The following is an 11,360-nucleotide window of genomic DNA, read 5'->3' on the forward strand; positions in this document are numbered from 1 at the left end:
AGGTAGTTCTATAAGTCCACAGTGCATCATCGAGCTTCTTAGACCAATTCTTTCTAGACCTGCTAACAGCCTTTTGCAGAATCAGTTTAATCTCTCTATTACTTAGCTCTACTTGAACACTGTACTGAGGGTGATAGGGAGACGCAATTCTATGGTTGACATCGTACTTAGCAAGCGTTTTACGGAAAGCACCATGAATGAAGTATGAACCACCGTCGGTCATTAGATATCTAGGGACTCCAAATCTAGGGAAAATAACTTCTTTAAGCATCCTAATAGATGTGTTGTGATCAGCTCTACTAGTGGGGATACCTTCTACCCACTTAGTGACGTAATCAACAACAACTAGGATGTGAGTATACCCATTGGATTTTGGAAAAGGTCCCATATAATCAAAGCCCCAGACATCAAATGGTTCAATGGCAAGTGAATAGTTCATAGGAATTTCTTGACGTTTACTGATATTACCTATTCTTTGACATTCGTCACAAGACAACACAAACTTACGGGCATCCTTGATGAGAGTGGGCCAATAGAAACCTGATTGCAATACCTTGTGTGCAGTTCTATCTCCCGCATGGTGTCCTCTGTAGGCCTCAGAGTGACACTTCTGTAGGATCTGTCCCTGTTCATGTTCAGATACACAACATCTAATAACACCATCTACTCCTTCCTTATAAAGGTGAGGATCATCCCAGAAGTAATGTCTCAAGTCAAAGAAGAATTTCTTCTTTTGCTGGTACGTGAAACTAGGTGGTATATATTTGGCAACGATATAGTTTGCATAATCAGCATACCACGGTGCACTACGTTAAGCATTGATGACATTCAATTGCTCGTCGGGAAAGCTGTCATCAATAGGTTGTGGGTCATCAAGAACGTTCTCCAACCTAGACAAGTTATCTGCTACGGGGTTATCATCACCCTTTCTGTCGACAACGTGCAAATCAAACTCTTGTAGCAAGAGAACCCATCTGATAAGTCTAGGTTTAGCGTCCTTCCTCTCCATGAGGTACTTAATAGCAGCATGATCAGTGTGGATAATGACTTTGGAGTCAACTATGTAAGACCTAAACTTTTCACATGCAAACACGACTGCTAGAAATTCCTTCTCCGTAGTAGCATAGTTTCTTTGGGCACTGTCTAGAGTTTTACTAGCATAGTGAATAACATTCAACTTCTTGTCAACTCTTTGCCCTAGGACAGCACCAACATCATAATCACTAGCATCACACATGATTTCAAAAGGTAAGTTCCAATCAGGTGGTTAAACAATAGGTGCAGTTATCAAAGCCTTCTTAAGTATTTCGAAGGCTTCCTCACAATCATCGTCAAAAACAAAAGGAATATCCTTTTGCAAGAGATTGGTAAGAGGCCTAGAAATATTAGAGAAGTCTTTAATGAACCTTCTATAGAAACCAGCATGACCAAGGAAACTTCTTATACCTTTGATATCTGTGGGTATGGCATTTTCTCGATTGCATCAACCTTAGCCTTATCGACTTCAATACCTCTTTCAGAAATTTTATGTCCTAAGACGATGCCTTCATTAACCATAAAGTGGCACTTCTCCCAATTCAAGACAAGATTGGTGTCTTTACATCTCTATAAGACTCGATCAAGATTGCTGAGGCTGTCATCAAAAGAAGACCTGTAAATAGAGAAGTCATCCATGAAAACCTCAACAATATTTTCACAAAAGTGAGAGAATATAGCCTTCATACATCTTTGAAAGGTGGCAGGTGCATTGCATAAGCCAAAAGGCATACGTCTATAAGCAAAGGTACCGAAAGGGCAGGTGAAAGTGGTTTTCTCCTGATCAGATTGTGCAACTGGTATTTGGGAGAAACCGGAATAACCGTCTAGAAATCAGAAGTGTGTGTGTTTAGACAGTCTTTCTAGCATTTGGTCGATAAAAGGCAAAGGGTAATGATCTTTCCTAGTGGCTTTATTCAATTTCCTAAAAATCGATCACCATCCTATAGCCAGTAATAATCCTCTGTGGGATCAATTCATCCTTATCATTAGGGACAACAGTAATACCTCCCTTCTTAGGGACGCAATGCACCAGACTCACCCAATCGCTATGAGCAACATGATAGATAATACATGCTTCGAGGAGCTTTAGTATTTCTTTTCTTACTACCTCTTTCATCTTAGGATTCAATCTCCTTTGATGATCAGCAACTGGTTTGGAATCAAGATCAGTTTTAATCTTGTGCTAGCATAGAGTGGGACTAATGCCCTTAAGATCATCAAGAGTATATCCAATAGCAGCACGGTGCTTCCACAGAGTTTTTAGTAACTTCTGTTCTTCATGCTCTGAGAGGCTAGCACTAATTATGATAGGATATATCTCTTTTTCAGCAAGATAAGCATACTTAAGAGTATCAGGCAACTGTTTAAGCTCGAACACAGGATCACCCTTTGGTGGGGGTGGATCCCCAAGCACTTCAACAGGCAAGTTATTCTTAAGGATAGGATATTGTTCTAAGACAACTCTATCTATTTCATCCCTTTCATCCATATGCATATCATTTTCATGCTCAAGCAAGTATTGCTGTAAGGGATCAGTAGGAGGCACGACAATAGAAGCTAAGGGAATAGTTTCATACTTACTAGGCAACTCTTTTTCATGAGTTCGTCTACCAAACTTGGAGAAATTGAACTCATGTGACACACCTTCAAAGCCAATAGTGACAGTTTGCTTCTCATAATCAATATGAGCATTGACGGTATTGAGGAAGGGTCTACCAAATATGATGGGACAAAAGCTATTTTGAGCGGTAGCAAGAACGAGGAAATCAGCAGGATACTTCGTTTTACCACACAAGACTTCAACGTCCCTAACAATTCCCACAAGGAAGATAGTATCTCTATTGGCAAGCTGAATAGTGACATCAATAGGCTCTATCTCAACAGGTGCAATCTCGTCTTTAATTTCATCATATAAGGATTGAGGTATTGCACTAACACTAGCACCCACGTCACATAAACCATGATAGCAATGATCTCCTATCTTAACAGAAACAACAGGCGTGCTAACAATAGGCCTATGTTTGTCTCTAGCGTGAGGTTTAGCAATTCTAGCAGCATCTTCACATAAGTGAATATTATGTCCCTCAACATTGTGGGACAGGAGATATTTGATAATAGCAATGTTAGGTTCAACTCTAATTTGCTCATGGGGTGTAGGTGTTCTAATGTAGCCACTATGTATCACAGTTGAAGCTTTATAATGATCCTTTATCCTAACAGGGAAAGGTGGTTTCTCAATGTAAGCACTGGGAACAATGGGATCATTATAGGCAATGACTCTCTCGTCAACTGGATTGGGTTTAATTACATTGACTTCTAAAGGAGGATGATATTTAAACCACTTCTCTTTGGGGAGATCAATATGAGCAGCTAAGGATTCACATAGTGAAGCTACTATCTCAGAGTCAAGTCCATACTTAGCGCTAAAGTCACAAAAAGTATTTGTTTCAACAAAGGATTTAACGCAATCAAACTTGAAATTCATACTTGTCCAGAGCAGTGTCGACATACCAGGCCCACGAGGTGACTGCTTGCTGCGCTGGCAGATGGCTCACCGCACACCATCGTAGGGCGGCCCCGGACACCGTACGCCCTAGGCACCGCAAGTGGAGGCAGCTCACGGGACTCACCCGAGAAAGAAGAATCAGGGGTAGAATAAGAGGCTGACGGCGGACCCTGGGCCCACTTGTCAGCCAGAATAAGTACCGAGGAGGAGGTACGACTAGCAACCAGATATGACAACTTTCCCTTTCTCCCACATCCTCGTAGAACGCAGATGTACCAATAAGTGGCACTCTTGATGTGACCCCATGAGACCATGCATTTGGATTATCGCTGCTAGTAAGTCCTGCAGCGTAGCAAGAGCACACCCTTGTTCCCGCCTTAACAAATCTCGGGGACGAGATTTTCTTAAGGGGTAAGGTCTGTAACACCCTGTTTTTGGCTCTCCTGACAAATTAGCTTACTTCAAAAATTAGGACCAATTAATTTTTTTCTGAATGCTTGTGATGCTTGGAGTGAATATTGTTGCCTGTTTGCTTGAGTGCATGTGATTGCTTCCCAATAATTCTCTCTCCTCCTAATCACCTCATCATCCCATGATCTCCTGCCTAATGATCATGCCATGTGTTTAGAACAAATATCTAAGTTTTACCAAATATTATTTTCACCAAAAAGCTTCTCTTTGAATTAAACTTCAAACCCGTGAGATGAGGTTGTACTACAAGTCCTCAACTTAGGGGATTTCTTCTGCACCAATTCTTTTATTTAAAACCTATTATCAAAATGTCTTCCAAAAACCACCATATTATTATTTTAAAAGTTATTTAATTATTTTATTTAAAAGCCCTCCTGTGAGGCCAGAAATGGTCTCCTATGAAGGAAAGTTATTTTTATTGCTTTCAAAATATTTAAGAAAATTTAGGAAAACTCACTGGATATATTTATTCCATATTTATGAGTTTCAACACATGGTCATGTTCAAAATATAGGGCAAATCCCTCCAAAACCATTCCTGCCTATTCCAAGCTTTTGAAATATTTCTATTAGAAATATTCTCAATAAATTCGAGTAAAATTCTAGCATGTCATCTATGATATTATTCATGATCTTGCCAAGTTTCATTTTATTCCAAGTTGATTTGGCTCCCCTAATCACTCTAAAACCCTATATGTCCAGAATCAAATTTGAGCAACTCTACATTGTGAAGTGTCTCCAATTGTGCTCAAATTTGGTGGACATGTTCCAATACTCCAATAAGGTATCCACACCAAGTGGTGCATCAAGGCGAATAGAGGAACTTGTCCTAAGACCCCCAAAACCCTCTCTATTGATTTCTCACTTTGGTAAACTTTCATTATAAAGTTTCTCCAATTATCCTCAAACTTTTTGTGCATGCATTAATGCTCAAATAATGCCCCTACACCAAATATTGGATTTGTGGGAATTTATTTGAATAGGGTTCTAAGAAGATACCCATTTTTGCTCAATTCTAGGGTCTTTCATGTCTACATTGGAAAACTTCTCCACCAAATCCCAAATTTGGTGTGCAAGCCTATTTTCATCTATTATTTGACCCTGCTAATTTTCATAGCCATTGGAATTCATCTGGTAGCCTAATCACAGATCAAACACCTTGTGTGCACTCACTAAATTGGCTTCTTTTGCCCCTTCCACTTTTACCCTTGAGCTCAAATTTCTACCATAGCCTCACATAGTCATAGTTTACCTCCAGTAACTTTCCCATGGCCACTGGTCAATTATTGGGGAAGGACCCTTTGTAGCCTTCTCTCATTTTCACCCTTGGATCACTATTTTTACCCTCTTGTTTCACTTCTACTTAACCCAAGCCCCCCAACTCTTTCCAGAGCATCTATTATATGCCAAGGCTCCATTTGGAGCAAAGATATGGCATGCTCATGTGGGAGAAATGAGCAGCACCTCTTCTAGTTCATTTTTGGCTGAGATATAGCTTTGTACATCAAGTACAAGCTACCCTTCACTTCTTGAGCTCAAACTTGGCAGTGTTGTAGTTCTTGCATAGTTAACACTGCCAGACATAATTTCTCCCCAAGGCTCCCCTCCTAAGACCCACTTTTGTCAGCTCTAAGTTTGCTGTTAAAAACTTTGCAGCAGTCAAAACTAGTTCAAACCAACTCTACTAGTTGCCAAACTCCAGAGTTACCTTTCTGCATGTATGCCTTGCATGCTGGACATGTTTGGCTGGCCATTGCAAACCTGTGGGCGTGAGTGTCCGTGGTGACCACCACCCTGACCTGCAAACTGGGTGCTCTGCACCTAGTTTCTCTCCTCCCGGTCGTTTCTCGGCGAAGCAGGTTGTCTCAGCGTGTCTCAGAGCATCCTTTGACCGTTCCAAGCCACTTCCAATCACTAGCTACCCTCCAAACCCCCTCAGGCATGCACCAGAGAGCTCCAAAGGCTCCTGGGCTTTCTCTCCTGTTCCCCTCCCAATATGGCTCTCTTCTGAGCTCCCTAAGCCTCCAGAACCTTTCCATCTCTCTTTGGAACCACCCTAGAGCCCTGCTCTCTCTCCAAGCCTCCTCCTCCCTCTGCCTATCCTTGGTCGAAGCCACCAGAGGCCGCCGCGCGAGCATGGCTAACCAGGGGGGTCACCCCTCGCCCCTGGGCCCTCCGGAGGACCACCTCGTCGCCGGGCCTCCTCTCCAACTCCTCTTCCTCCCTTCCTTCGCCCCTAATACTGGCACCAGAGGAGGCCGGCGGCCTCCCTGCAGCCATGGTGTCGGCACCCTTGCAGCCCTCCCCTGCAGGCGCCGGTCAGGGGAACGGAGGCGGCTAACTCCCCCGAGCACGCCGGTGGCCGGCGCACCGCCGGGGGGTGGCCAGAGCCGCCTGGGGAGCTACTCCCGTGACTGGTCTACCCTCTCTACTTCCCCTACGTGCGGGCAGGAGGTAGGGGAAGCATCTGCATGCGGGGCCCCCTCGCCAGCGAGCCAGGGCGGAGGCCCACAAGATAAGTGGAGGTGCCCGGGCGCTTTGCGCCTCCTCCCAGCCGGAGGCGTATTCTATTGAATATGTCTCCTGCGTGGCCCTGCGTGCCAGGCCGAGCTAGCAGGTCGGCCCATTCGCTTATCTGCCGCCCCTAGCGCTTGTTAGCTCAAGGAATCAATACCCCTTTACCATTTTCCTTTTATTCCTATCTTAGAATTCATTATAAAATCATTCTAACTCAAAATCACTTGGTTCAAATTTCTGCAGGTTCCTAAATTCAAACTCTATCCACCCATGTGCTTTGCACATTTTTCCAAGGCATGTTTCTGTGGTGTGTTAATTAAAATCCAAATCTGGTTATTATTAACCCCGTCTTTCAAAAATCCCATAGGTTTCAAATCCACTCCAATTGGAGTGATTCAAATTTCCATACACTCCTTAAATCATTCCCTATTTTTAGAACCCTGGTCAACATTTTTGTGTGACTTATTTATGTTGCATCAAATGAATAGCCCCCTTTGCTATTTATTCCACATTAGGAAATTCCTAGTAAATTCATTTCAACTTCAAATCCAGTGAAACCACTTCCTAAATATTTCTAAAATCATTCTCTGTTAAATGGGTGCCTCCACTCATTTTTAACAGAATGAATTCTGTGGGCTTCTTCAATGATCACCTACTATCTTTCCATCCATTCAAAAATCTTTGGTGATTCAAATCTCCTATGGAAAGATTCACGTATTTTCTTATGGCCAGAGAGGTCCAAGAAAAATATAACTTCTATTTATAGAACACTTTTATTCTGCTTGATGTGTGGCTTACTATGGTTGTTTCCGACGATCGTTGACGATAGACTTCGTATTCGGAGTCGGAGCAGAAGACCTCGAAGACCCCGAGGACTTACGTGAGCAAGGCAAGCAGCCCTTTGACCATGACTTGAGCATACAAATTATTGCATGCTAGAATTGTTGGAAATATGCCCTAGAGGCAATAATAAAATGGTTATTATCATATTTCCTTGTTCATGATAATAGTCTATTGTTCATGCTATAATTGTATTAACAGGAAATAGTAATACATGTGTGAATAAATAGATTACAATGTGTCCCTAGCAAGCCTCTAGTTGGCTAGCTCGTTAGTCAATAGATGATCATGGTTTCCTGATCATGGGCATTAGATGTCATTGTTAACGGGATCACATCATTGGGAGAATGATGTGATGGACAAGACCCAATCCTAAGCATAGCACTAGATCGTATTGTTCGTATGCTAAAGCTTTTCTAATGTCAAGTGTCTTTTCCTTCGACCGTGAGATTGTGCAACTCCCAGATACTGTAGGACTGCTTTGGGTGTATCAAACGTCACAACGTAACTGGGTGACTATAAAGGTGCACTACGGGTATCTCTGAAAGTGTCTGTTGGGTTGGTACGTATCGAGATCGGGATTTGTCACTCCATGTGACGGAGAGGTATCTCTGGGCCCACTCAGTAGAACATCATCATTAGCTCAATGTGACTAAGGAGTTAGTCACACGATGACGTGCTACGGAACGAGTAAAGAGACTTACCGGTAACGAGATTGAACAAGGTATTGGTATACCGACGATCGAATCTCGGGCAAGTTCTATACCGACAGACAAAGGGAATTGTATACGGGATTAATTGAATCCTTGACATTGTGGTTCATCCGATGAGATCATCGTGGATCAAGTGGGAGCCACCATGGGTATCCAGACCCCGCTGATGGTTATTGGCCGGAGAGGTGTTTTCGGTCATGTCTGCATGTCTCCCGAACCCGTAGGGTCTACACACTTAAGGTTCGGTGACACTAGGGTTATAGGGAATTGTTATACGAGGTTACCGAAAGTTGTTCGGAGTCCCGGATGAGATCCCGGACGCCACGAGGAGCTCCGGAATGGTCCGGTGGTAAAGATTGATATATAGGACGGATGGTTTTGGACACCGGAAGTGTTTCGGGCATCACTGGTAACATACCGGGACCACCGGGACCACCGAAGGTGGCCCCGGGGGTCCACCGAAGGGGGGCAACGACCCCGGGTGGTAAGATGAGCCAAGTGGGGGAGGGAACCAGCCCCTAGGTGGGATGGTGCACCTCCTCACTCAGCCCAATGCGCAGGGGAGAGGGAAGGGCGGGGCAAACCCTAAGCCAGGTGGGCCTAAGGCCCACGAGGGGTGCGCACCACCCCTCCTCCCTGCCCTGGCCGCCGCCCCTCTCCCACCTGGGGCTGCCGCACCCCTTGGGGTGGGAACCCTAAGGGCTGCGCCCCCTCCCCCTATATATAGTTGAGGTTTCGGGGCTGTTTTGCACAAGATTTGCTCTCTCTCTCTCTCTCTCTCGGCGCAGCCCTGCCCTTCCTCCTCCTCCTCTCTGCCGGTGCTTGGCGAAGCCCTGCCGGGAGACCTCGTCTCTCCATCGACACCACGTCGTCGTGCTGCTGGAGTTCTTCCTCAACCTCTCCCTCCTCCTTGGTGGATCAAGGTGCGGGAGACGTCACCGGGCTGCACGTGTGTTGAACGCGGAGGTGCCGTAGTTCGGCACTAGATCGGAATCACACCGCGATCTGATTCGCCGCGAGTACGACTCCATCAACCGCGTTCTAGTAACGCTTCTGCTTAGCGATCTTCAAAGGTATGAAGATGCCCTTACCCCTCTCTCGTTGCTGGTCTCTCCATAGGAAGATCTGAATATGGCGTAGGAAAATTTGGAATTTATGCTACGTTACCCATCAGTGGTATTAGAGCCATGTTTTCTATGCGTAGATTCTATGCACGAGTAGAACACAAAAGTTGTGGGCGATGATTTGTCAATTTGCTTGCCGCTACTAGTCTTATTCTTTTCCGGCGGTATTGTGGGATGAAACGGCCCGGATCGACTTTACACGTACGCTTACGTGAGACTGGTTCCACCGACAAACATGCACACCGTGCATAAAGGTGGCTAGCGGGTGTCTGTCTCTCCTACTCTAGTCGGATTGGATTTGATGAAAAGGGTCCTTATGAAGGGTAAATATCTTTGGCATATCATCGTTGTGGCTGTCACGTAGGTAAGAAGGCGTTCTTGCTAGAAACCCAAATCAGCCACGTAAAACTTGCAACAACAATTAGAGGACGTCTAACTTGTTTTTGCAGGGTTTGACATGTGATGTGATATGGCCAAAGTTGTGATGTTGCATGTATGATGTATGAGATGATCATGTTATTGTAATAGGTTTCACGACTTGCATGTCGATGAGTATGACAACCGGCAGGAGCCATAGGAGTTGTCTTAATTTATTGTATGAGATGCAACGCCATGTGCTTACTACTTTTACTTCATTGCTAACGGTTAGCTATAGTAGTAGTGATAGTAGTAGTTGGCGTGACGACTTCACGGAGACACGATGATGGAGATCATGATGATGGAGATCGTGGTGTCATGCCGGTGAAGATGATGATCATGCGATGCCTGAAGATGGAGATCGAAAGGGCAAACATGATAATGGCCATATCATGTCACTATATGATTGCATTCTGATGTTTATCATGTTTTTCATCTTATTGCTTAGAACTACAGTAGCATAATAAGATGATCCCTCTTACAATTTCGAGAACGTATTCCCCTAAGTGTGCACCGTTGCGAAGGTTTGTTATCTCGAAGCACCACGTGATGATCGGGTGTGATAGATTCTAACGTTCGCATACAACGGGTGTAAGCCAGATTTACACACGCGAAATACCTAGGTTTACTCGACGAGCTTAGCATGTACAGACATGACCTCGAATACAAGAGACCGAAAGGTCGAACATGAGTCGTATGGTTGAATACGATCAGTATGAAGTTGCTCACCATGGTGACTAGTCCGTCTCACGTGATGATCGGACACGGGTTAGTCAACATGGATCATGTATCACTTAGATGACTAGAGGGATGTCGATTTAAGTGGGAGTTCATACTTAATATGATTAAATGAACTTAATTGTCATGAACTTAGTCTAAAAGTTGTCTTTATAAATATTGTAGATGGCCAACGTCAACCTCAATTTCAACGCATTCCTAGAGAAAAACAAGCTAAAAGATGATGGTAGCAACTATGTGGACTGGGTTCGCAACTTGAAGCTCATCCTTGAAGCAGCTAAAAAGGCTTATGTCCTTGATGCGCCGCTAGGTGATGCTCCCGCTCCTGCAGCAGCCCAGGACATTCTGAACGTCTGGCAAACACGGAGTGATGACTACTCTCTGGTTAGGTGTGGCATGTTATACAGTTTAGAAACGGGGCTCCAAAGGCGTTTCGAGCAACACAGAGCATATGAGATGTTCCAAGAGCTGAAGCTAGTTTTTCAAGCTCATGCCCGTGTCGAGTGATATGAAGTCTCCGACAAGTTCTTTAGCTGTAAGATGGAGAAGAACAGTTCTGTCAGTGAGCACATACTCAAAATGTCTGGGTTACACGGTCGTCTGACTTCACTTGGAGTCGAACTTCCAGATGATGCTATAATTGACAGAATCCTCCAGTCTCTCCCACCAAGCTACAAAGGCTTTGTGCTTAAATACAATATGCAAGGGATGGAGAAGACCATTCCCGAGTTGTACTCGATGCTCAAGTCTGCAGAAGTAGAAATCAAGAAAGAGCATCAAGTTCTGATGGTCAACAAGACCACTAGTTTCAAGAAGGGCAAGGGTAAGAAGAACTTCAAGAAAGACGGCAAAGCTGTTGCCGCGCCCGGTAAGCCAGATACCGGGAAGAAGAAAAAGAATGGACCCAAGCCTGAGACTGAGTGCTTCTATTGCAAGGGAAAAGGTCACTGGAAGCGGAACCGCCCCAAATACTTAGCGGACAAGAAGGCCGGCAACG

Source organism: Hordeum vulgare, chromosome 7H (genome assembly GCF_904849725.1).
Source record: "Hordeum vulgare subsp. vulgare chromosome 7H, MorexV3_pseudomolecules_assembly, whole genome shotgun sequence".
NCBI classification, from domain to species: Eukaryota; Viridiplantae; Streptophyta; class Magnoliopsida; order Poales; family Poaceae; genus Hordeum; species Hordeum vulgare.